General features: G+C 44.6%; 1 protein-coding gene across 2 annotated transcripts in view; it reads left to right on the forward strand.

Annotated features, from left to right (window-relative positions):
* The window catches only part of pnoca (prepronociceptin a), a 67,820-nt gene that overhangs the window by 9,211 nt on the left and 31,565 nt on the right, over positions 1-27,044 (forward strand). The gene's annotated exons all lie outside the window — the stretch shown is intronic.

Consider the following 27,044-nt stretch of genomic DNA (forward strand, 5'->3'; position numbering starts at 1 on the left):
AGCCAATGAATATATTCTGAAGAAAGGCTTGGTGAGGCAGACTAATATCAGAAAACTTTATTGATGAACCCACATCAGTAGTTAGACGCATCAGAAACCGGGAGATATTTAGCCAAAAAGAATTCTGCCAAACTACACCCAAAACGCTACTTTGGGAACAATTTTCCACCCCCCCTGTCAGGAGGCGATAGAGTGGACTGACTAATCCATGCATAGGCCATATTATCGTTGAGAGCCTGAAGGTCATTATATTCCATACAGGGCAAAATTTCCACTCACAAAGACCAGTTGACCTGGTAAGGAGTGCTGCAATGACACTTCACTGTTCTGCAGGCCTTGGTAGGAAATAGGGATGCACTATCAGATTAATGTATGCGTTTAATTACTTATTTTATCTCATACACATGAAGGTGTCATATTCTAGCTACTCACACACATCTATAGGTGCACTAAGGTTTGTCTCATGGAAGTACATGGAGCTGGCTCAAGAGAAGAGATAATTTTTTGATCAGTTTAAGAGTGCAAGCAGACATAATATTATTACAAGAGACCCATAAATCTGCCACATCTGCTGATGAACTTAAAACATCTGAGTTTCCCAGCATGTTCTCTGCCTGCTATAATTCTAGGCAAAGAGGTGTAGCTATTTTAACAATTCACAAAATATCAATTTCACAGTATGATAGTGAAAGAATAAACAACACTTTCAGAGACTTTTACCAAACTTTGTACTCACCACAGATAAACCCATCAGATAACGAGATCAATGAGTTCCTTGACAGGATAACTCTTCCTAAATTATCAAACAGCCAAGCTACAGTCCTGGACTCGCCACTAGCATCAGCTGAGCTCCAGGAAGCCCTTAAATCCATGACTAATAGGAAAGCTCCAGGTCCAGATGGGTTCCCAGCAGAAATCTACAAAGAATTCTGGACCATTCTGGCTTCAACATTCTTCAGAATGGTGAGGGAAATCGAAGAGAGCGGCAGATTACAGCCAAACATGAATTCAGCCAATATTAGTCTTTTATTAAAACCAGGCAAAGACCCTGTATTTCCTACCAGCTATCGCCCAATTTCTCCTATTAATGTGAATCTCAAAATTATTTGTAAAGCCCTGGCAAAAAGATTAGAGAAGGTAACCCCCTTCATAATACACCCTGACCAAACTGGTTTCATTAAGGGTAGACAGTCATCCACAAACTCACGTAGATTACTTAATTTTATAGATTTTTCTTGCAGTAGAAACATAGAAACTAGTATATTATCTCTAGATGCAGAAACAGCCTTTGATAGAGTTAACTGGAAGTTCTTATTTGCAACTTTACATACATTTGGTTTTGGGAACTTCTTCATAAACTGGCCACAAACATTATACAGTTCACCAACAGCATGTGTCAGGACGAACGACCAAATATCAGCTAGCTTCTGTCTTCAGAGGGGGACCAGGCAGGGATTACCACTCTTCCCCCTCACTGTTTGCTATCTTTATCGAACCCCTAGCAGCAGCAGTTAGGCAAACAACAGATATTAGAGGCATTAAATGAAAGAAAATAGAACATAAGATTAGTCTTTATGCAGATGATGTTTTACTCTTTCTCCGAAAATCTCAATCCTCTCTCTCCCAAGCAATATAACTGACAAATTTGTTTTCAAGAGTTTCAGATTACTCAATAAACTGGTTAAAATCTACAGTTCTTCCAATTAATTTCTCTTTTGTCAATTTGCTTAATACACAACTGGAGTCAGGGAATATCACATACCTGGGAATTAATGTCTCTCCCAAGTTGGCAGATCTAACCAAACTAAACTACATCCCACTTTCAAAGAAAGTGGAAGATGATCTTGCAAGATGGAAATCCTTACCGATATCACTCATGGGGAGGGTTGCTACAATTAAAATGATGGTCTTACCCAGAATAAATTATTTTCAATGATCCCAAACAAACCACCAGCTGACTGGTTTAGATCTCTGGACACCTCAATCACTAAATTCCTTTGGCAGGATAAACCCCCACGAATTAGCTTTAAAACACTTCAGAAGACCAAAGACAGAGGAGGACTGGATCTACCCAACTTTTATTATTATTTCTTAGCCAACAGGCTGCAATATATACCAAGATGGTTGCAAGATAACTCACTAGATCAGTCCTGGTTAGATATAGAACAGACACTTTGCAATACGATAGAGCTTTCAGACTTACCATTTATTAGCTCAAGCATAAGAAAACATGAAGGCTTCAGAAGTATTAGCATCAGCACCTCTCTGGCAGCATGGTGGGAGTATCACTAATACCATGCAGACGCACACCTATCTGGAATAATCCTGATATTTTGCAAAATAACAAAATGATGAACCTTCCGGACTGGAATAATAAAGGAATCCTATACCTGGAACACATATATGAAGGATTGGACTTCATCCCATTTAATAGAATAGTCTCCCAATTTGGAATAGATAAGATTAGCTTTTTAGAATATCACCAAATTAAATCTGTAGTTAAACAACTATTTAAGCTCCATAAAATAGAATTACAAACACCACCAACGGTATTAGACTTCTTTAATCTAAAATCCCCCAAACTACTGTCTAAAGTTTATACGACACTGTCCAAAATAGACGATAGAACAGCAATCCCTATTGAAAAATGGGAGGTGGATCTATCAGTCAGCTTTGACCAGAACTTCTGGTCCCAAACTTGTTTAAAAACTTTTAAAATGATCAGACACCCCAATTTACAATTACAGTAATTCAGTACAAAATTCTACACAGAATACACTATACAGGTCATCGGATGTTCAGGATGGGGTTTGTGTCGACTGACACCTGTACACACTGCACAAACAGCATTCCTGACAATTACATTCACACATTGTGGTCCTGTCCACCTGTCCAGGAATTTTGCGGAAGAGTATGTGAGGATCTGTCAATGTGTCTGAAATGTCATATCCCAACTTCCCCCTCTCTTTGTCTGCTGGGAAACCTGGACGATGTCCCTATTGAAACATCTTTGGTTCAAGTGGTTCTGACTGCCATATGCATCGCTAAGAAAACTATCCTCATGAATTGGAAAAATAGAGGTACTCTTTGCATTAACCAGTATAGATATCTTTTGTTAGATCATATTGCACTTGATACAGCCTCTGCTTCCACTTCAAGTCAATCTCTTCGGGCTCCTTTGATCGGTTCATCACACAGCAATGATGGGGGGCCATTGATATTGTCCTGCAGGATGATGTGGGTGATGGGGTGGAGGGTCTGAGTTTGGAGAATCTGGACGTTCTCTGGAGGTGGGTTCATTGGGGGTATTTGGGGATGGGGGCCTGCTGCCCCCCTCTGGAGGTGCTTGGATTGCCTCAGGGGAGTGGACTACTGGCGGTTGTGAGAAGGGCTCCTTGGGGGTCTTGGTGGTGGCCATGGGTTACTGCCTGGTGACTGCATTGCCCCTAAGTAGGTCTGGGTGGGGGCCTGGGGTCTCGGGGCGTGGTCGGCCCCCCAATTTTATTTGCACATTAAACACTTCTACCAACGATATTCCACTCAAACACACACTTAGGGCCTTGGGTGTGAGCACTTTCAATGGCATTTGGCAAGGGGATCTTTCAGCCTCATCCCAAGTCCCGGTGCCCACTTCCAAATTTAAACTGCACTTAGACACAGAGGACTGTGGGGGGAAGAGGGGTGATGTGGTGGCATCAGCTGGCATAGGCCAGACACTGCCCGCTCACCACAGCAATGAATAAACCTCATCAACAGGCACCAACACTGTATTGGAGTATGGGGAGGACGACTAGGGGTCTTAGCACACCTCTGTTGACGCTTGGCTTCCCCGGGCTGGAGGTTGCGAGGGGGATCTGGCCGTCTGGCTGGGGTCTGGGGTGGTGGGTCGCTTTGCTTGGCGTTGGGTGGGGGAGCCTGCTCATCAGCACCCCAGCAGGAAGGGTCGAACTCTGGGAACCGGTGATGGTTGTACCCTTTGTGCAGCAGTACAGGGACCAGAGTGAATAGGGTGTGTATGGGGAGCATGAGTGGGTGTCTGGCGTGCATTTTTGTATGTCTAAGGTTGTATGTGCATGTGAGAGCATGAGGGAGGGAGTATGTGACTGTGTTTGTGTATGACTGTAAATGTCAGGTGGGGCCTTTGACTCCTCCCCTCTCCTGGGAATTCTTTTGCTGCTACACATCTTCGCCTCCCCTCCCCCTGCCACACCTGGTGTGGAGTGTGGTGCCTTGGTCTGCCTGAGTGGTCGCGGCTCCTGGGTTGGGGGTTTAAGATTTTTGGCTTCTGCCTGATTAATCTCGGTGACTGACTGGTGGGATCCGAGTCCCTGGGCTCTGTTGGGTCCCCGGTGGTGCTGGTCTCCTCTGAGTCTCGAGTCGCTGGGTTCCGGGCTCGGTCGACTTGGTGTTGGGAGGCTGCGGGTGGGCCTGTGGGCTTGCTGCTGATATCCCCCAGGACTCTGCCGGCTGCTGGTTGAGACCCCCTGGGGCAATCCTCTGCGCCACTTGAGGGGGGCAGGGGTTTTGTGGTTGCAGTCTCCCTGGGGTCCCTGTGCTCTGGGGCAGCTCCTGGATCTCTGAGATTTGGAGCTCCTTCCATCTCCTACACATCCTTGGGGGGCAGATCTGTGGCCCCTCACACTCTCTATTGGACGCTCCTATAGAAAAACCTTACATATACAAGCGCGGGTATGCACACAGGTGCTCACATGGTGCTCTCATAAGTATGGACCTGGACACGTTCAACACATGTCTTAAGGCTGGGGTTGGCACTTAATGCACTGTGATTTATTATCATTTGATTGTTCAGTAAAAATGTTGATTTTATATTTCCTCATCAGATTGACGCAGTGATTGTTCCTGTTCTATTGTTGTGTGTTGTTTTTCTTATTTTCTCTTTCTGCAGGTCTAGAAGCAGACTCTTGTTCATCATCGATTGTTTATTTTTGTGGACCTCCCCCCTTGTCTCTTCCTTTCTCTTTCACCTCTGTCTCCGTGTCCGGTCGGAATTACAAGCATTCAAAAAACAATAACAATAAAGTTTTAAGTATCAGGCGTGACATTAAAGCAGAAGCTTTGATGCTCCACCTGAAAGTAAATCTGTAAGGCTTGTCACCAGCATTCAAACATTAATTCTGTTTGCTTCACAGCCAGACAGGACACGAGGAAAAAAAAAAAAGGAAATAGGGATGCACCGATACCACTTCTTTCCAAACCAATTCGAAACCCGTGCTTGGATCAGAGTATTCGCCAGTACTGATTACCCATACCACTTCTACCACACAAAAAAATGCAATGAATTTATAATAATAATAATACATTTTATTTAAAAGTGCCTTTCAGGACACCCAAGGTCACTTGACATAAAACACGTGAGAAAATACAATAAAACAATAATAAAACCCAAACAAGAAAAAACAAAGAGAGAAACAGTTCAATAAAATCAGAGGTTGTAGGCAGATTTAAACACATGTGTTTTGAGTTTTGTTTTGAAAAGGGTAAAACTGTCGATGTTCCTGATGTCTGGGGGAAGTGAGTTCCAGAGTCGAGGAGCAGAGCGGCTGAAAGCTCTGCTCCCCATGGTAGCGAGACGGGCAGAAGGAACCGCAAGATGGATGCAAGAAGAAGATCTGAGTGAACGGGATGGGGTGTGAATACTTATAAGGTCTGAGATATATGGAGGAGAGAGGTTGTGGATAGCTTTGAAGGTATGGAGGAGAATTTTGAAGATGGACCTGAATTTAACTGGGAGCCAGTGAAGCTGCTGGAGAACCGGGGTGATGTGGTGAAAGGAAGGGGTTCTGGTGATAATACGGGCTGCTGAATTCTGGACCATTTGCAGTTTATGAAGGAGTTTGTTGGGGAGACCATAAAGAAGTGAATTGCAATAGTCGATACGGGAGGTGACGAGGCTGTGGAAGAGAATGGCGGCAGTGTGAGGGGTCAGTGAGGGACGGAGACGGTTTATGGAACGTTGTTACGCCCCCCTCTCTGCAGGTCTAGGATGATGAGGGGACTAACACAAGAAAATAGGTGTAGGTGTGTAAAGGACGAGGAGGTTTCAGTAAAAACAAAAGGATTTATTAACAAAAGTTGTCCGCTGTCTGAACGGCAAAGAAGGCTTAACAATAATGAACTAAAACATAAGCAGTCTCACTGCTTATGAAAAAAGTCTTTCTGCCAAAACTCAAAATATCCCCGGCTCAAAAGTCCTATTGGGATAAAAACCACCAACAGTAGAAAACTGACCCTAGGTCAATTAAATCCTACTAAAAGGATAATTAAGTCAAACTCATCTGGCAAACCCCCCAAAATGGCTTTACCATTAGCAAGGCGTTCCTTGGAACACCATAAACGAATAATGAGCGAGGGAGAATCTCAGGCTACTCCTGGACCTCTAGCAACAAACTTAACCCAACCTTAAACCCAGCAGGAAAGGAGTAAACAGCTTTAAACCCGACTGGTAACGGTAGCAAAGAGTCTGTGAGCTGAGGAGAATCCCTGGCTACTCCAGGATCTCCTCGATGTCTGCTGCGTTCCTCCTTTTAAAGAGCTGGGAGCTGCTTGATCACTGATGAAGATCAGCTGCTGTCTCTGCTGGCGTGCCTCTCTCCGAGGTCCTGAAAGGGCGCTGGAGCGCTGGAGAGTGTGAGCTGGCCGCTCCTGACGCTGTCCCTGGTGCTGGATCCCGTGCAGCGGGGACAAAAGGCTCAGGCTAGGATGAGAGGACGGACCGAGGGGACGAGGGTCGTCACAGCCTCCCCCTAAACAGCTAAGAAAGACAGTCATCAAAAGGATTGTCTTTCTTAAGGAACAAGCACTAAAGACCAACTCAGTGGGAGAGAAAAAAATGCCTATGAAAAACAAATCTAGGATTTATTACAGGTTTACAAAACAAATGGATGAGTCCCCACTGACTGCCTAACATTTCTTCTCTAAAAAACTGCAGTCTAGGCTTCATGTGCTTGCAGGTGGGCAGATTAAGCACATGTTTTCCTAAGAAAACATACTAACCAGCAAGGAAGAGGGGTGGCCAAGCCGGCCCCTTTTCCTCCTGGGGTGCTCCCGAGATGGTGCCCAAAAGGACACCAACACTAGCCCGCGACACACAACACTAATAAAAACAAACAAACAGGACATACCCCAAAGGGGGTATACCTCTAAAACCTACATGGGAACTCACCACTTCATTTAAGTTTATCTGTAAAATCCATAGAATAAAAGAACAGCACTATTCTACAAAACCACGAGACAGGCAATCCGCAACCACATTGTCAGCTCCCTTCTTGTGCCGGATGTCTAAGTTGTGGTCTTGGAGCAGGAGGGCCCATCTCATTAATCTCCGGTTCTTGTTAAACATTCTGGAAAGGAAAACCAGAGGGTTATGGTCTGTAAAAACAATTAGGGGCCCGTTGCTGGAGCCAACATACACTTCAAAATGCTGCAAAGCCAGCAATAGAGCCAAGGTTTCTTTTTCCACTGTGGAGTAGTTTAATTGGTATGTGGTAAATTTCCGTGAGTAGTAGGCAACCGGGTGGTCAATCCCTGCATCGTCTTCTTGCAGTAACACGGCCCCAACCCCTACATGGCTTGCATCAGTTTCGAGTTTAAATGGTCTGGTCAAGTCAGGGGCTTTTAAAACAGGGTTACTACAAAGTAAAACCCTGCAGGAGTCAAACGCCTTTTGCGCACTTTCATCCCAGATAAACGGAACCTTTGGACTCAAAAGATTGGTTAATGGGGAAACTACACTGGCGAAATTCTTACAAAAACAGCGGTAGTAGCCAGCCATTCCAATGAAGCGTCTCAATTCCCTACGCGTTTTCGGCTTGGGGAACTCTGTGATGGCCTGTATTTTGTCTGCTAACATTTTTACTTTCCCATGGCCAACCTCTTTTCCCAGAAACTGGACCGTGGCTTTAACGAACTCACTTTTAGCCAGGTTAATGGTGAGTCGAGCATCAGCTAAACGCTGAAAAGGGGCCCGCAGACTCTCAATGTGGGCTTCCCAAGTGGAGGTGTGGACAACAATATCATCAAGATATACAGTGCAGTTCGATAAACCAGAAGTTATTGAGCTCATCATTCTTTGAAAGGTTGCCGGGGCATTTCGCATTCCAAATGGCATAACTGTGTATTGCAGAAATACGTCCGGAGTTACAAAGGCAGAGATTTCGGAGGCAGCAGTTGTTAAAGGCACCTGCCAGTAACCTTTGAGTAGATCTATTTTCGTTATAAAGGATGCATCTCCTATTCTGTCAATACAGTCATCTACTCTGGGCAAGGGATATGCATCTGGCACTGTAACAGAGTTTACCTTTCGATAATCAGTTATGAAGCGGGAAGAGCCATCCGGCTTCTTCTCAATTAAACAGGGCGAGCTCCACGGACTGCAGCTGGGCACGGCCAAGCCATGTTCCAACAAATAACGCGTTTCCTGCTCTAACAATTCACGTTTTACCGTATTAGCTCGGTATGGGTGTTGTTTTATGGGTTGAGATGTTTCCACAACGACGTCGTGACTAACCGCAGTGGTTCGAGAAGGTACATCTGAAAAAAGGCAAGAGTACTCTTGTATCAGACTCATCAGTTCGTGTTTCCTGTCGTCATTCAAGTGGTCCACGATATCTGGTAGCTGGGCCAAAGTTGAAGAGTTAGCGAGTCGGGGGCTAATAACAGGTTTTAGCTTTAGGTGGACGTCCCCCTCGGGAATAGGAGCGAAGGATGCGGCTGCGCACACCGCAGCTTCAGAAAACTCTGATGGTGAAGCCTGAGGGGAATGGTACAGCTTAAGCATGTTAATATGACAAGCCCTGGACTTATGGCGGCGATGAGGAGTGGAAATGCTATAGGTAGTACTGTTTATTTTTCTCAGCACTTCAAATGGTCCATCGAATTTAGCTGATAAGCTAGTGCCAACCAAAGGATTCAATATTAAAACCTGATCACCGGGGTGGAGCTCCCTGGCTACAGCTTTTCGATCAAACTGCCTTTTCATCTTCTTTTGAGTTATCTTCAAGTTCTCCCTAGCCAGTTTGTTTGCATGTTTTATACGCCACAGAAATGTCTTGATGTATCGATTGATCTTTTCCTTTTTAGACTCCGGGACTCTCAGGAACTGTTCCTTTAGAGCTTTAAGGGGGCCCTGAGGTGTGTGGCCGAACACTAATTGAGCCGGGCTAAACCCCAAAGAATCCTGGGGAGCCTCTCGGGCGGCAAACAACAGAAAGGGAACACCTTCATCCCACTGATTTCCTGAACTTAAACAGTACTTTTTCAGCATGCTTTTAAAGATTTGGTGCCAGCGTTCTAAAGCGCCTTGGCCTTCTGGGTGATAAGCAGAGGATACCTCGTGGTGGATACCCAGTGTTTGGGCCACCTTCCTAAACAGCTCTGACTTAAAGTTTGTTCCCTGATCGGTTTGTAGAACACGGGGTAAACCAAACAATGAGAAATACTGGGTTAAAGCCCGGGTGACAGTTTTAGCTGTTATGGTGGATAACAGAAAAGCTTCTGGAAAACGGGTGGATGTGCACATTATGGTTAACAGATATTTCTTACCAGATTTACTTCTGAGCAATGGACCTACACAATCCACCACAATGGTGTCAAAAGGATTGCCGATTACAGGAATCGGATGGAGAGAGGCTGGAGCAGGCAGCTGATTTGGTTTTCCTGAAATTTGACAGACATGGCAACGCTTACAATAATCAGCCACATCCCTCTTCATGCCAGGCCAAAAGAAATGCTCCAAAATTATCTGGTACGTTTTCCGGATGCCTAAGTGTCCTGCCCACTGACTTTCATGAGCTAAACTCACAACTTTATTTCGGTACCTGGTGGGAATTACAATCTGATTAACAGTACCCCAAGGTGCTCCTTGGGCGGCAGGATTGTTCCAAAATCTCATTAGCACGTCATTCCGTAGGAAATAACTGGACTTTTCCCCATCAGGATTCTTAATATCCTGAAAACATTTCTTCAAACTGTCTTCACGACGTTGCTCCTCTCCTAAAGTCAGCCGGGGTAAAGGCAGACACCCCGACGTGAGCGACACGCCTTCATCCTCGGTGTCGGCGGTAATGTCCACATTGTGGTCGTGGACGTGATTGTCCTCTTTATTGTGTCCATCATCAAAGAGAGAGGATAACTGTAAGGTTTCCTCCTGTTTACGTGCCTGGGCATGGGTTATGACACATGCAGGATAAATTCCTGTCTGCTCCTTAACACACGAACTGGTGTCTGAGCACGGGTCGTTTAAAACTTGGAATGGAGGGACCACATTTCCTCCAGCAACATCGTTTCCGAGCAGGAGATTTACTCCAGCGATCGGCAAAGATGGGCAAACAGCCACATCAAAATAACCTCTGGCTAGCTCGCAAGAAAGAAAGACTCGGTGTAACGGCCGAGAAATCGGCTCACCATTTATTCCGTTTAGCAGAACTGACACGCCCGTTGCACTGCTCTCATTAAAAATCATGACATTGCTAGATATGAGCGTTTCTGATGCCCCAGTATCGTGTAGGATGATAACTGGAGCTTGGTCAGAACTTGACTCATTTAGCTGAACCACACTTTTGGACAAAAAGGGTTGAAAACAGTCGTTTATTTCTGTCACGACCTGCTTGTTTTTCGTTATAAAACCAACCTCACGTGAGGGGGAGGTTTTCTGTTCGTTTTTCCTTTTTAATTTGTAACAGTCTTTTACTACATGCCCAGACCGATGACAGTAAACACATCTTGGCTGGTTGACGTTTACCGAACCGCTGTGAGCAGGCCTCATCATAGGAGGCCGTCTGGCATCTCTGGGTGGCAGTTCGCCGCTAACGCGGTGCGTTAATGAATATTCATCCGCCAACAAAGCTGCAGAAGACAAAGTCGCTACCTTTTGTTCATTCAAGTATAAAATGGTGTGCTCCGGTAAACATCTCTTGAACTCCTCTAACAGGATTAATTCCTTCAGCTCAGTAAAAGAAGACACTTTTGATGCTGCAACCCACTTTTCGAAAAATAAAAGCTTTTCTCTGGCGAACTCGACAAACGTCTGATGTGGCTTTTTATTTGTTAATGCTCGGAATCTTTGTCGGTATGCTTCTGGGACCAGTTCATAAGCAGTTATCACTGCACTTTTCACACATTCGTAATCTAAACTGTCAGAAAGGGACAAAGAAGACATTATCTCCTGGGCTTTTCCGGTGAGCTTGCACTGGAGGATCAACGCCCACACGTCACGAGGCCACTCAAGAGCTGCAGCAATGCGCTCAAATATCTGGAAGTAGCTGTCCACCTCAAACTCCCGAAAAGGTGGCACCAACACAATGCATTTACTTATGTCCAGTCTCTGTTTTATTCCAGGGGTAGTTTCTTCTCTTGTGGTGTCGGGTTCTGTCACATCCTTGTGCGTCTCAACATGTGGGTCATTTTGTTGGGAAATCTCGGCTTGTCTCCAAGCCTGGGCTTCCAGCTCAAGTCTTTTTAGCTTGATCTGTGTGTCGGCTTCCAGATCCATTCTGCGGATCTCCAGCTCCATCTCCATCAGACGGTGCTTCTCCTTTTCCTCGGCCTCATACTTTAGCCGAGCCATTCGGACTTTCAGACGTAGGTTAAAACGCTCCAGCGAACTCGGAGTAGAAGCTGGTGAGACAGGATCAGACTTGAGCAAAGTTAGTGGTGAAGAAGGGGTCTTACTGTGAGCCGGCGGGGTCTGGTAGCTGGGAGCCGTCTCCTCGGGTGCCGCCGAAGATGGTCCTGCTCCGTTCTCATGTTTTGCGGCATCATCCGCACACGGGGAAAGGACAGGAAGATCTCCAGTCCCTTTTGCAGGCAACAAGTTCAAGTTTTCCAAGACAGCGATAACTGTCTCTTTTAGAACCTGTTTCGCCATTGTGCGGGTGCCATGGAGATCAAGGTGCTCAGCCACCTCCACCAGATCGCTCTTGCGGCAGGCCTCGAGCGCTTCCCGCGACGGTGCACGCAGAAACTCCTTTAAAGAAAACATTATTATTATAGAGCTCACCTGGGAAGAGCTAAAATACAGAGAGTGAAACCACCAAAATGAAAGAGTCCCAGGGTACTTAACACACAATTAAGCACAATGAAAAAAAAAACGCAGCGCACAACCTATTTATTTGTTACCGGGCAGACTTAGATTAAGTTCCAAATATGTATAACTCAAATAAATCCCGGACAAGCCCCCATTATGTTACGCCCCCCTCTCTGCAGGTCTAGGATGATGAGGAGACTAACACAAGAAAATAGGTGTAGGTGTGTAAAGGACGAGGAGGTTTCAGTAAAAACAAAAGGATTTATTAACAAAAGTTGTCCGCTGTCTGAACGGCAAAGAAGGCTTAACAATAATGAACTAAAACATAAGCAGTCTCACTGCTTATGAAAAAAGTCTTTCTGCCAAAACTCAAAATATCCCCGGCTCAAAAGTCCTATTGGGATAAAAACCACCAACAGTAGAAAACTGACCCTAGGTCAATTAAATCCTACTAAAAGGATAATTAAGTCAAACTCATCTGGCAAACCCCCCAAAATGGCTTTACCATTAGCAAGGCGTTCCTTGGAACACCATAAACGAATAATGAGCGAGGGAGAATCTCAGGCTACTCCTGGACCTCTAGCAACAAACTTAACCCAACCTTAAACCCAGCAGGAAAGGAGTAAACAGCTTTAAACCCGACTGGTAACGGTAGCAAAGAGTCTGTGAGCTGAGGAGAATCCCTGGCTACTCCAGGATCTCCTCGATGTCTGCTGCGTTCCTCCTTTTAAAGAGCTGGGAGCTGCTTGATCACTGATGAAGATCAGCTGCTGTCTCTGCTGGCGTGCCTCTCTCCGAGGTCCTGAAAGGGCGCTGGAGCGCTGGAGAGTGTGAGCTGGCCGCTCCTGGCGCTGTCCCTGGTGCTGGATCCCGTGCAGCGGGGACAAAAGGCTCAGGCTAGGATGAGAGGACGGACCGAGGGGACGAGGGTCGTTACAAACGTAGATGGAAGTATGCTGACCGAATTATGTTATTAATGTGAGCTTGAAAAGAAAGTGAGCTGTCGAGGATGACACCCAGACTCTTGACGTGAGGGGAGGGGGAGACTATGGCGCTGTCAATAGTTAAAGAAAAGCTGTCAGATGTTGAGAGGGTGGAGTTAGTGCCAACTAGAAGAAGTTCAGTTTTATTGCCGTTAAGTTTGAGGAAATTAGAGGTGAACCATGATTTGATTTCAGAGAGGCAGAGTGTAAGGGAGGATGGTGGGAGAGTTGAGTTGGGCTTACTGGAAATGTAGAGCTGGGTGTCATCCGCAAAGCAGTGAAACTGGATATTGAATTGGAAAACAGGTTTTATTTTCTTCTCTGCTTTCAACCGGAAAAGACTGTGAGAAAGATAAAAAATAAGATATATTAATAGAAATGATCATTAAACTAAAATATTAGGTAAACAGAAATGACAAGTTACAGTGAAGCCACTTTCAGGCAACTGCAATGGTATCGGTTAGTATCAGTTAACTTTTATTGATATCGATACTGGTATCTTTATTGGTGCGTAGTAGGAACCAGTGGTTATTGAGCTTCTTCTTTTGTCCATCATCCAGAACCAGTCTGGTGATTGTTCTCTGACCTTAACATGGCATTTTCATCTTTAGCTACAGCTTACTTGATGTAGAAGTTTCTAATTCCTGTTTGACAACAACTGTGTGTTCCCTGTTTCAGAACCATTTCTGTGAATACCTCCAGTGTTTCTCATGAAAGGTTCTGTTATATACGCCTGGGGTTTGGATCAGCGTTCCTTTCTCAGTCTTTATTTAAAACTCAGCTAAACATCCGGTCACAGTGACCAGAGAAATAACTTGTAACTCATTTCTAGTTATTGTGTGTGAATTTGTTATGTTACACTTACTCGTTCTCTGTTATAAATTCATTCTCATCTTAGTACTTATGGAGAATTCTTTGATGAAATAGTAAAAATGTTTTGATGACAAGTATTTTTAAAGCGCCTACTATGTTTCCACAACCCCCCAAGGTGCTTTACAACACACTGATGCCACCGGTCCCTTTGACCACCACCAGCAGGCAAGGAGCTGAAGTGTCTTCCCCAAGGACACGATGACTGGGACAGATTGTACGGGGCTTAAACCTGCAACCTTCTGGTTTCGGGGCAAGCACTTAGCTGCTCCGCCATTGTCGACCCTGTTGAGTCTGTTCGGTTGTTGTTTCTGTGTGAATCTGACCCCAATTCCAAGTGAGCCGTTGAGTCTTTGACATGATAACTGCACTCCAATTTTCTCTTTTACAGAACATTCTTGTTAAAAATCCAGGACATCATGACCTGAAACCTTTTAATAGAAGCTACTGCATTTCCAGAGAGACTGACCGATCCAAAACAAAACTGCAAAAAATTTAAACCTCAGAAAATACCAGGATGTGAAATGTAATCCTTGAAAGAGAAAAAGTATAAAAGGATGTGATATGAAGCTGACATTCATGTGCATTCTTACTTGTGTAACCATGATGGACATAAACTGAAAATTCAGCAAAGATGTTCATTCTAATTGATGCAAACCTATGTTATACTGTAATCTGCACTAATCGTATAAAAAGACAAATGTGTACTCTGTTACCTAAAACAAGCATCAGTAGGAAAACCAGAAGGTGCTTAATTTCCACATCTCCATGCCTCGTCTACCTCACAACCCTGAATCAGTCGATCCCTTCAGAGCACACCCCATTAGCTTTATGGATACATTTCTTGACCCCTGCTAACAACTTTCACTCAGAGGCTATATTGAGAGATGGAAGGAGAGAGGAGGGGTGTCGGATCACAGAACACACCCCATTGTGCTGGCGTTCACAGCTCTCACAGCTTTACCAAATTGGCTTTGAACGTGTGGAGCTAATCCGTGGATACAATGTCCCTCACCCAGCGGGGTTCTCACCCATCCATTTGTGCTGCAAAGATTTCACAGATCCTTCTTTATGTCTGCTTGCTGTCCGGAATGCTCCTTTGGTCCTTTTTGTGTCAACACCTAAAGACAAGTGACTCCTGACTGATAAAAACACCATATCATGTCTGCAGGCTCCCTCATCTTTTGGCTATACTCATAGTATAAGACAACACATAGGAGGAAAGGGGTCCATTTCCAATCCTGATTTTTGTTCTGGACAAAGTGAGTCTTAAAATTTAAAAGAAAAACATCATATCAACAACAATTTTCTAACAAAAATATTTACTTTCTGTCTCTTGGACTGGGTGCATAGAAAGGCACCCTCTTCCACAACACGGCTTTTCTGTTCACTTTAGTTCCTGCTACTTAAGTTCTGTCTAACAAGTATCACTCAACTTGCTGCTCAGAGATAAGACAAAAATAAACAACTGTAGGAGTAGCATACATATTTATTTTGGGTGCTTTTTAAACTCAGTTTACCAAACTACATTTTACCAATATGATGTAAATTTCTATATAAATATGGAAATCCAGTCTGATTGGTATTTGAATTTTTAACCAGAAGATTTAGAATTCTTTGTTTATTCAAGGATTGTAAGACACTTTGTATTAATTCAAGAAGAGAGTCAAGTTTATAAAAAGTAAGAAAAATATTTTCTAAACAATTTAAACATGACAACTAGGACACGTAATGTGATGAATGAATTTACGTGGATGGAGTGTGAGCTGTGATGATGTGTGAATGTGATGTTATCAGAACCACTCATATCTGGAGAATCTGAGTTCTGAGTGGGAGGGAATTTGGTCTGCTATAACTATAGTGATGGTTTATAAAACCACATCAGACGCAATCTGTCGAGTCTACGTACCAGCTCCAAGACCCCCGTGGTAGATCCGGAATGTGTTGAGGTCCGGGGACCCCAGAGGTACCAAAGTCCATAGAAGAAACCACAGTGCTGACTAGGCCGGTCTCGAGATGTCTCCAGGTCACGACAGTGGTTATTTGCGTCTTAGGAATAACTCAAGGAGTTGAAGTTGGTTAAGCCTAGTTCTGAAGGAACCGTTTGCGGTCAGCTATAGCGTGCATCAGGTTTTTGACAGCTTGTCAAAAGATGCTCTGGGTTAAAGAGGTTTTGCCCCAGATGGCCAGTCCGAGGCTTTCTCTAGAACGGACTCATGGTGAAGTGAGTCCTGTTTTAATAACCATCATATTTTGATTACTAACAAATCAGAATTCAACATGTAAAAAGGGTTTTACCAACAAACCTCAGAAAATACACCTTGCGTCAGATACAGGAGTTCTGATTTGTGGAACAGAAAGCAATGTGTCATGATATTAGTTTAACCTTGTCATCGTCATGTGTCTGAGTGTGTTTACTATTAGTAGATAGTGATTCACTTGCTAAATCTAACTTTACTGATCATATTCATTTCAACCACAGTAATTTAAGCACAGATTAATCAAAACATTGTAATTATTCTTCAACCATTATTGTTCATTCAACCATATGATTATATTACTCTATATCTCGTTCATTATATGATTTAATTATGAAAATTCATCCATCTTGTGCTGTAAATAAAAACCAGTCTTAGATAAGAGTGAGCTTGGAGGGACCTTGGGCAAGCACAGTATCTGTTACAATACTGGTTTGGAATAATTACATTATTACAGAACTAGAGACTGGTTAAAAAAAGTTTGCGATGGGATCCAGGAGGGGGCAGTATAAAGCTTGGTTTATGCTTGACGCATTCACTTTCTGCTTGGTGATGCGGCTCGCGGCTGGAACGAGCTTCACAACTCGCAGCGTTTATGGTTCATGCGGCTCGTCTCTGCGGTGAGACAATATTCTCCCAAACTGAACGGGGCAGCATGGGGCTCCACAGCATGCATCCAACACTACACCATAGTAGAAGTAAAAATGACTGTTTACAACATGGCATTCCAGCATTTTTTAACAGCGTCCTCGTCTTTTCCGACAGTGCGAGCTATTTCTCTCCAAGAATTATTAACAACATGTTGATCATGGCGATCTTTGACAGCTGAATCATCATGTTTCTGTTATTAACGAACCTCTGCCATACTAGTTCTTGCCGGTCCGCCATGTTTTTCCACGTCCGCCCGTCCGCGTGGTTAGAAATTTTCCTAGGTGCGCGTTGCGGAAAGTTTGGGCCGTGCGGAGGCGCAGTGGAGGGGCGTGGTTGTTAAAATGACGCCAAATGACGCAATTTTTCCGCACGGAGCCATGCGGACCTCGCGGACGCGTCAAGCATAAACCAACCTTAACACCAAGAGAAGGGGGTCGATGAAGGAGAAGATGCGGGAGTGAAGCAGAAATAAAGATGTTTAGATTCCAACTGGCTTCAAGAGTAATTACTTTTGTAGTGAAATAGAGTGATGTAACGATCTAGAGTTGTATTTTAATATACTGTAAGTAGATCTAGGTTTTATAATCAGAAGAATAGGTTGTTTTTATCATCAGGGAGTTCATTTAACACTCTGTATTGACCTTGAGACAAGAAAAGAGAGAGTTGGGATCGTTTAAGAATTTTATTATAAATTCTACAATCTATCAGGACTAACTCTGTGTTGTTTGGAAATGAATGTGATGTTCGATGTGTGTGTGTGTGTGTGTGTGTGTGTGTGTGTGTGTGTGTGTGTGTGTGTGTGTGTGTGTGTGTGTGTGTGTGTGTGTGTGTGTGGTTGGTTCAGACTCCTTAGGCTGACGTCATTGAATCTGGTAGTCTTTGATTGTTATGACTAGATATCACGAGGCTTATAAAGTGATGACATGAGCTGCTATTTTGCCGTGTACGTACCCAGTGGGGGCCTCCCAGGTAGATCAGGAAATGCCAGGTCTGAAGACCTCGGATGTGCGCTGGAGCTGGTCGAAACCGCGGTCACAGCGTTTCAAAGCCCGTCTGAAGGGTCGACCCAGGTAACAATCGGCAGCGTCAGCAGGTGCTCTTATTTTGAAAGGATGTCGTCTGGTTGTTAAACGACGAAAATCTCCAACTTCACAGTTCTTAGTTTAAAGAAGAAAACACATCTGGCCAGGCTGTGCTTCTCTTTGGGATGACGGTGAATAGAACTGAAGTCAAAATGGAACTGAGCTTAAAATGGCGTTGCCTTGTTTTATATCTCTGAATTGTTGATAAGTTTTAGTAAAGCGGATTGGACACTTTAAGTCAACAAGCCAGATTCTCTTACGGCAGCCAAAAGCTCTGATTGGTTGGAACAATGTGTCATGCGTTTCTATGGAGATGAGGGTCAGTCTGTCTGTGCAGTAGTCCTGTTTTCATTAAACACATAAATCATGACATCTTTATTCCACAGATCATTCACTTGATTATTCTTGATCAACATCTGTTTCGACTAGCTTTAATCACAAATTAAGTACTTTGATTATTGAAAAGCGTTCTTCTTCTCCTTCTGGCTCTTCTCCTGGAATGTAAACAGTCTGAGGAACAGACGACCTTGGCGTTTCCTACACGGGTGTAAATGTGTACAGGGGCAGCGTTTAGGAGCTGAAAATCATAACTTCATAACGTTACACTTTACTACATTGGCGACGAGGATAAACTAAAAGCGGGAGAAAACATGCCGACATATGGAACGCTTCACGAGTTTGATATGGAAGCAGGTGATTGGCAGCAATATGTGGAACGTCTGGATTTTTTTTCGTGGCAAACGAAATCACAGAGGCTGATAAAAAACGAGCCATATTCCTGAGTTCATGTGGGGGAAAACTGTATGCTGTGCTGCGGGACCTGTGTCAGCCTGGAAGACCAGGGGATTTTTCGTTAGTAGAGCTACTCAAGACGCTGAGTGATCATTTTTCACCATGGCCCAGCACCATTATTGAAAGATTCAAATTTCATTCAAAGATGAGACAACCAGGGCAGTCAGTTGCTGCATTCTTGGCCGAACTGCGGAGATTAACTGAACACTGTGATTTTGGAGTTACACTGGATGACATGATCAGGGACAGGATGGTGTGTGGAATTAACGATGACCGCATTCAGCGACGGTTGTTATCAGAGCCAGATGATAGGCTTACGTTAGCGAGAGAAGTGGAATTGGCAATGTCAATGGAAACAGCAGAAAAGGATGTAGTGGAGTTACAACAGAATGGAACAGAGGCAACGGTTCACAAGGTACAGTCTGGAAATACAGGGCAGGCAGCAGCATGTTGTTTCAGATGTGGGGCAGCCATCATGGACCCGCGGACTGTAAATTTATAGATGCAGTTTGCCACAACTGCCGCAAGAGGGGTCATTCGGCAAGAAAATGCCGCAGTGCAAGGCAGCCCAGAAATAACAAACAAACCACAGAAGGAAGTATACGGCTATGAAGAGGAAGAGGAGGGTTACACTCACATGTTGTACAACTTTGGAGAAGGCAGCAAAGTGGGGCCATACAAAGAGAAGGTGTCGGTAAATGGACATGACATCGATTTTGAAATTGACATGGGCAGGTGTGACGATTGTAAATGAGAAAACATATAGGCAGCTGGGAGGAGGTGCACTCCAAGAAACAAAAATAAAACTGTACACTTATACAAAGGACAAGGTGGAGGTGTTAGGAAAAATAGATGCACAGGTTTATTACAAGGGGCAGAGGAAAACGTTGGCTTTGTTGGTAGTGAAAGGCAGGGGGCCAAATTTATTAGGGAGAAACTGGCTTAAAGCCATAAGACTAGACTGGAGGGCAATCTTCAGAGCACAAACAGACCATGGGGAAGAGTTAAAAAGCTACTCTCACATCATGAGGAGGTGTTTAAAAGTGACCTGGGCACATTAGTGGGAGGTAAAGCGAAAATATATGTGGACCCAACAGAAAAAACAAAATACTTTAAGGCCAGACCTCTGCCATATGCACGGAAAGAAAAAGTTGGCACAGAGTTAATGCGACTGGAAAAGGAAGTCATTATTGAGCCTGCAAGTTTCTCTGAAGGGGCAGCCCCCATCGTTCCCATTCTTAAACTGGACAACACAGCAAGAATATGTGGCGATTATAAAGTTACTGTGAATCCAGTATCAAAGTTGGAAAATTACCCCATTCCAAAGACTGAGGATTTACTGGCTGTACTGGAAGGGGACTGCAAGTTCACAAAACTGGACACATCGCAAGCGTATCAGCAACTCCCACTGGATGAAGAGTCAAAAAAGTTCACAACGATAAACACACATGGGGTCTACACCAGTACACCAGGTTGCCATATGGGGTGTCATCAGCACCTGGCATATTGCAACGCACTATGGATAACTTGCTGCAAGGACTTCCATATGTCGTTGTGCGGCTGGACAACATCCTTGTAACTGGGAAAAATGACGCCAGTCATTTGCAGACCTTGGGCCTAGTGCTGGGAAGACTCTCCAAGGCCGGACTTCATTTAAAAAAAAGAAAAATGTGTGTTTATGGAGCCTGAAGTGGTGTATCTGGGATACAGAATCAACAATCAAGGAATACATCCAGTGGCAGACAAAGTCAAAGCCATAGCCTATGCACTACAACCGACCAATCAGACACAGTTAAAGTCCTTCCTGGGAATGCTTAACTATTATCATAGGTTTTTACCAAACATCTCTACTGTACTGCAGCCATTACATGAGCTTGTGAGAAAAAGGCACCCCTTGGAAGTGGGACACACAACACAGTCAAGCTTTTGAAGCAGCAAAAGAGTGCCTACAATCAGACCAAATGTTGGTACATTTTGATGAGATGAAGCCACTTCACCTGTTCTGCGATGCATCGCCATATGACCTAGGGGCAGTTTTGTCACACCGACTGCCTGATGGTACTGACAGGCCGATAGGGTATATGTCCCGATATTTGGCACCAGCAGAACGTGGCTATTCACAGTTGGAAAAAGAAGCTCTGACCATTATTTTTGGATTAAAGAAATTCCACCAATATCTGTTTGGGAAACTGCACCATAGTGACTGACCACATACCCCTTTTGGGATTGTCTGGGGAGACCAAAGGCGTTTCACACATGGTGGCGGCACGAATACAGAGGTGGGCATTAATTCTGGCAGCTTATCAATATACCCTGGAGTATAAAGAGGGTTCAAAGAATGTAAATGCTGATGCACTGAGCCGACAGCCAATACCAACCAAACCTACTCACGCAAAACAGGAGAGTGAAGTAGTGTTGCTCATGGAACATATAAATGGCACACAGCTGCAGGCAAAACAAGTCAGAGACTGGACTCGCAGAGACCCAGTACTGTCAAGAGTACAACAGTGGCTGCAGCAAGGTTTTGGGCCTGAGGAGAGCACTGAGCCACATCTGCAGCCATATGTGAGACATTTACAAGAACTGAGCTTGGAAGATGGATGCATCCTGTGGGGTAGGAGAATGGTAATACCTCCTCAAGGAAGACAAAAAATGATCGAAGAACTACATGAAGCACACCCAGGAGCATCCAGAATGAAAACATTAGCTCAAAGCTATGTGTGGTGGCCGAACATGAACGCGGATTTGGAAGCTGCAATATGTAAATGCCATGCATGTCAAGCAAACCAAATCAACCCAGCGGCAGCTCCGTTACATCCATGGGAGTGGGCAAGTCGACCATGGATGAGGGCATGTGGATTTCTGTGGACCAGTGTTGGGGAAGATGTTCCTGATCATCGTAGATGCATATTCAAAATGGATTGAGGCTCACCCAATGACAAATACTGCGTCATCCATGACAGTGGAAAAACTGAGGGGAATATTCGCCATTCATGGCATCCCAGCCACCCTGGTCAGCAATAATGGGCCTAATTTGGTCATTGCAGAGTTTGAAAACTTCCTGGAGCAGAACGGCATAAAACACATAACAACGGCACCATACCACCCTTCATCAAATGGATGTGCGGAGAGAGCCGTGCGAGTATTCAACGATGGAATCGAGAAAATGAGTTCCGGCAGTGTAGAAACCAAGTTTCTATTTAAGTATTGTACAACACCTCAAACCACAACTGGAGCTACACCAGCAGAGTTGCTCATGAACTGAAGGATTCGAGCACAGTTGGACTTGGTGTGTCCTTCACTAGCCAGTAAGGTGGGTTGGAGTCAAACCAGACAAAAACAGCATCATGACAAACATGCTTGAGAGCGAACGTTGACTGAGTCTGACCCTGTGTATGTGAGGGGTTACTCCGGGGAGAAGTGGCTGCCAGCGACTCTCATTGAGAAGACTGGCCCAGTGTCTTGGAGAGCACAATCACGGGAAGGGAAGATGGTGAAGAGACGTCAGGATCAGATCAGACTGAGTCAGTCAGGATCAAAAGGGACTGGACCAAGTGTCACTGAGGACTGTGTCCCTGGGGACTCTACGTTACCAGAGGAGGGTGAAAAGAGGACAGAGCCCGGAGGGACTACTGCACTGGACCAAGCTGTGGAGATAGGTCATCGATATCCTGCACGAGTTAGGAAGGCACCCACCTACTTAAAGGACTTTGTTGTTGCAGGGGCAGAATAAACCCCTTGGGTGTCTCAAGGAAGGGCAGTCTACCCCTTACCTTGTAGATTAGGTGATGTTGAGCTGTTTAAACTATTATAACACAGTTTATATTACAAATACAGTTTATATCATTTAAAAAAATAAACAAATAAAAACAGATTTTGAACTGTAGGTGGAGGGACTGTTATAATGTTGGTTTGGAATTATTACATTATTACAAAACTAGAGACTGGTTAAAAACAAGTTCGTGATGGGATCCAGGAGGGGGCAGTATAACATCAAGGGAAGGGGGTCGACGAAGGAGGAGATGCGGAAGTGAAGCAGAAATAGACGTGTCGATTCCAACTGGCGTCAAGAGTAATTACTTTACTACAGTATGTATCTTTCCTGCAGATTAAAGCCCCAGTTAAGACTTATGTCTCCATGTGACCCGATACTGAAGAGTTCGACCTTTAGATGGAAAAACAGACCCTTTCAAGAGGCTACACAACCAAAGCTCCAACCAGGGCTCTACCATGTTAAAATATGCAGGTTAAAGGTTAAAGTTCATGACAGATTAGGGGTTGTATGAACTAGTCGACTAGTCGACCTCACTGCTCTGTAGTGACTTTTTATGCCTGTCATTGACTAGTCGCTGTCACGTGATAATGACAAGATGCAGTCCTCGGAAAAGACAGCAGGTGACGAGCCCCTGCGCGTCTGGATCGAGGCGGAGGCAACGCTCTGTGCCAGAGTATTGGTACTGACACCCGCCGTAAAACGGACATTTAACCAAATTGTGACCTTTTCCCTCTTGCAATTTAACCTTCCCCTCACCCCCATCCTAATCTTAACCAGCTTGCACATGCAAAGCTCTGATAGTTGACGCGCTTCAGACATCTGCGTCCTGAACACGGCCACAGTAACATTATCAAATCAGGTGTCACCACTCAAAAACAAATGTAACGCGATCGTTCATGTCGGCTCATTTCCTTTTATGTTTTCTGTCTTTTATTTTTGCCTGATGCACCCCGCTGCTGTGGAGCGGGGCGCATCATCTGTTTTGTCCTCCGGTGACGCACTGCGGCCGGCGAGCAGCTTGCACTCCGCTGTTTTTGCGGTCGGAGGATCTTTTAGAACTGCAGTTCAAAGGTAACTCATAAGGTGAATATATATGAAGCCAGGTAACAGTTTTTCTTTAGGATTGAGAGGAGATGCAGGAAGATAATAAACAGGCAGGACAGAAAAATAGTCACATAAAACAAATTTGTTTTTGTACATGGTGGTTGCAACAAACAGACACCATTGAAGGTAATCAGAAGTGAGGAACAGAAAATGAAATGATTATTTTAATGTTTAGAGCAGCAGGAACACTGAGGCCCAGTCCACACGTAGCCGGGGTTTTTTAAAAACGAATATCCGCCCCTCCAAAAACTTGCATCCGCACCACCGCGTTTTAAAAAAAAACTCTGTCCACACGTACCCGGATAAATACGTTGTTAAGGACATGCCAGACCTGTAGGCGGCAGTACTTCCCCCGTTCTTAACCTCGTCCTTCGTCTGTGGTCTTCCTTAAGGAGCAGTAATTCCGCTTGCAAAAACAAACAAGCAGAAAGCGCTTGGACAATTGATGGATCGGGTAGTGACAGAGCGCAGATCTGAGGGCTTCCATGCTGTCGGCTAGTGTAAACACAGGTCGCACACGTGATGTCAGCATTTTTTGTCGCGGAAAGTGACGTTGCGGACCTTAAAACTCCGGTTTTGTCCGTCCACACGCAGACACCCAAAACGGAGAAAACGCAGATCTTCACTTTGGCCGGAGTTTTTAAAAAGATCCGTTTTCGTGTGAAAAAACTTCGTTTTCGTGTGGATGACAGGCCAAAACGTAGAAAAATATCTACGTTTTGGCAGATCCCCGGCTACGTGTGGACAGGGCCTGAGAGGCTGCAGGCACATCAGTGAGTTTGCGGCCGCTGCGCAGGGGGAGGGGGGAGAGGGCTGAAGCAGAAACTACCGTTGTTAAAAGAAATATGTTTAACTTAGAAAATGTGGGCGCAATTTTAATTGTCAAAAACTCCAGCGAACCAACCGACACCCCTCCCCCCCCCCGCCGCTTCAGTTGTATGACGTCATCAACGACTAGTCGAAGTCGACTCGATTTTCATTACTTGACTGTCGACTTAAAAAAAATTAAGTCATGCAGCCCCTATGACAGATGCAACATCTTCTCTTCTGAAGTTTATAAATTTATAAGAATTCTGAAACCGTATATTTTAGAAGTAGAGATGTTTACCCGAGATGCACATATCAGTGACATATTTAGAGAAAACCAAATCAGAGCACGTCAGCACAACATGGTGGTGGAGGCCTGATGGTCTGTATTCTTTATGGTCATCGAGTCAACCATGAACTCCACTATAGACAAAAGTATTCTGGAGTCTAACAGAACCATGATGCAAACACAGGTTCTGCAGTGGTTCAGTCAGAGCCCAAACGTGAACCCGAGCTGAGCAGAAACTGTTCATATGAAAACAGGAAAAGTCAGAAAACTCAAAGTTCTTGCTGCTAAAGAAGGTTCTACAAGCAGCTGGACCATCAGGTGGGCTCAGCTTTTCTCAGAGTTTGATGGTAATTTCTGTGCTCAGGAGGTAAGAAGAAAATAATTTAAAAACCTGGTAAAAACCAGAAGATTTTATTCATGTCCTGATGCATAAAACCGCAGAGAACGCTGGTAGTAGTTACCTTCCACGCGAACACTTTTTAGGAATCTAAACTAAGGAGATTAAAATCCTACCCAGAGGGACTGACATTAGTTGGTAACATAACAAAATGGAGTTTGGCTTTGTAAAAAACAAAACACTCCTGAGAAGAGAAGCATACTGCCTCTCTGTTTAGCCGAGCATGAATAATCCGGCTTTAAGACACGCTTCCATCTGGGAGCAATTTATTTTATATTTCTCATTCTCGACGAAAAAAAAAATGCCAATAATAGAGAACATTTGAGGGAATTGTTGATAACACAGCAGAAGAAATGTTCAGGACTGTGAGTATGTGTGGTGTTGTTGAAGGAAAATGGGAATCGTTGGTTACGTATTGTAACCCCAGATTCTATGAGTCTAGTCGCAGCCCTTAAGCTAGCTGCTATTGGAAGGATGATCTCCGCATCAGCCAATCATGAAGAGCTTAAATGTACGCCCACCAATAGTGGGCCCCCTCGTGGTATATAACCGCAGTGACCCCACTGCTCACCTCCAATGGCTCTTTTTCCCATCATAACCAGTGGGGCCAGTGGCTTAAGGGCTGCGACTAGACTCATAGAATCTGGGGTTACAATACGTAACCAACGTTCTATTTCGTCTAGTCTTAGCCCTTAAGCTAGCTGCTATTGGAATAAAGCGCAGCTGGATGGGTTTACGCCCCACTGGTTAACACAACCAATGGACACACCCAATCAAATCTCCTCTAGTGGGGGACGTTCAGCCTCAGACCAGGCCTAAAGACTGAGGCAGGCACGATAAGAGAGGGGCCCCCACTAAAAAACATCATCCACAAGAGGATAAAATCCATCTCAGCAAGGCCAATGAGGTGCCATAAGCACTCATTTAGCCTGCTGGGGTCCAAGCACTGAACGAGTGATGGAACCTGAAGAGACATCTCGTAAATAATAACGAGTAAAGGAACAGGGTGAAGCCCATGAAGCAGCCTGACAAATGTCTTCCATTGACACACCACTGAGGAGCGCCATCGAAGAGGAAATCCCTCTGGCTGAGTGAGCCCTGAGTGCCTCAGGGGGATCCCGCCCTGATGATGTGTAAGCGAGGGAAATGGCGTCACACGGCCAGCGTGAAAGGCGCTGGGCCGACAGCGCCTGACCAAGGGAAGACTCCCTGTAGTGCACAAACAGGTTTTGTGAGCGACGAATCCCTGAAGTGCGTGACACATATCGTGCAAGCGCGCGCACCGGACAGAGAAGGTGAGAAGCCGCCTCCTCCTCAGAATTATGGGGAGGAGGAAAAAGTCCAGCCAATGAAATTGACCTGGATTTGAAGGAAGCATTAATGCTTTTGGGCACAAAGGCTGGGTTGGGGCATAAAACAGCAGACCCGCCATCCTCCCGGATCCTGAGGCATGCCCCAGATAGCAAACATTTTGGTTTTATTTTGGTTTTATTTTGGCATTAATTGGGCATTTTGGCATTCTTCTGGCACAAAAATGTTCGAAAAAGTATTTTGGTTTAAATGTGGCATAATTTTGGGTTCCCATTATAGACAATTACGTCAGTGAGTGTTTCTGTTTTAACCGTGGCATAAATATGGTTTGCCATAATAGAAAATTAGGCGGCTGGCGATTATGGCATATTCTGGGTAGCCAGACGAGAGCGGGACAGTGTCTGTGACTTCTGCAGGTGTGCTATGGGGTTATTTTGGCAAGCCATAAAACTCATCAAATGGCGGGAAAAATAGTGATCGAAGACCGGGAATCAGGACTAATTTGCTCATTTCTCCAGCATCACGACAGAGGTGAGTACTATTTCTTCTTGAATCCTACCTTTTTGTTTGCTATAGTTTTGTTTTAGGTCTGTATTGTTTGTTTTAGCAAAATGTAATATTCGGCCACGTTCCGGGTTCTAGAACTAATGGCTTGGTTTCTGCTAGTAGATAGTGGCTGTGC

Source organism: Nothobranchius furzeri, chromosome 9 (assembly GCF_043380555.1).
Source record: "Nothobranchius furzeri strain GRZ-AD chromosome 9, NfurGRZ-RIMD1, whole genome shotgun sequence".
Taxonomy (NCBI): Eukaryota; Metazoa; Chordata; class Actinopteri; order Cyprinodontiformes; family Nothobranchiidae; genus Nothobranchius; species Nothobranchius furzeri.